This window comes from Apaloderma vittatum, unplaced genomic scaffold (assembly GCF_000703405.1).
Source record: "Apaloderma vittatum isolate BGI_N311 unplaced genomic scaffold, ASM70340v1 scaffold2481, whole genome shotgun sequence".
Classification (NCBI taxonomy): domain Eukaryota; kingdom Metazoa; phylum Chordata; class Aves; order Trogoniformes; family Trogonidae; genus Apaloderma; species Apaloderma vittatum.
The window spans coordinates 11,918-12,850 of record NW_009697189.1 but is presented as its reverse complement, the minus strand read 5'-3'; positions in this window follow the sequence as shown (position 1 = coordinate 12,850).

The following is a 933-nucleotide window of genomic DNA, read 5'->3' as shown; positions in this document are numbered from 1 at the left end:
GCAGCAGATACTCCTGAGTTTTTAGTCCCTTTCCCTTAGTTTTTGTGCTCTCCTGGGAAAAGAAGGGCCAGTTTTTGAAATAATAATTCTGCTTCCTTGGGAAAACATTAGTCTAAAAAAACCAGCTATTGCAGCAGAGACAGACTCTCCTCCTCCTTGCTGCCACTTCTACTCTTGCTAGAAGTGGAACAGGCTGAGCCCCGCAGAGCTCAGGAGAGGGCTCCCGTGGCAGCTGGAGAGGCTGACCTGTCCTGCAGCAAAGGGAGACTGGAGAGTCTGGCTGTGGGCAAGGGAGAGGATTGGGGGAGGAATCTTTAGGGGTGCTGTTCTTGCTGGGAACGTGACTCCTGCCTCTTTTCCAAGAGCCCCTCTCCCTGCTGACTACTGACAAGGCATCGCTGTGTTCTCTTCGGAGCTCCCGCTGACAAGTGGCATTACCCTGCATGGTCATATCTTTGTTAAAACTGCAGCGCAACATAAATTAAAAAAAAAGTGGTACATTTCCAGGTAGAGCGTGTGGTTTCTGCTGCGGAGGGGATCCAGGCTGCCTGCGCAGGCTGGGATGTGAGCTGGGAGTGGGCAGTGCCTAGGAACAAGGGTGCTGGGGGGGCTGTGGGTCCTGCTTTGCAGCTGCCTGTAGATCCCTCTCAGGCTGCCTGTTTTGGACCAGTTCCCACTCCCTGGCTAAGGAGGCGGTTGGAGCTTTGTGTCTCGCTCAGGGGTGCTCCGTGCCCCGCTTAAACACTCGAGGGATGACCAAGGCTCGTTGCTCCAGGCTCCACCCTCCATGTAGCAGCGCGTGACTGCACTGAGGAAGCCACCCTTGCCCCAGGTTTCCTTTATGACGAGCTAATGAGCAAAGTGTCACGAAAGCCTGGGCTCCTGTTGGCCCTTTACAGGCTAATCCAGAACCCCGGTGCGATGGTTCCTTGC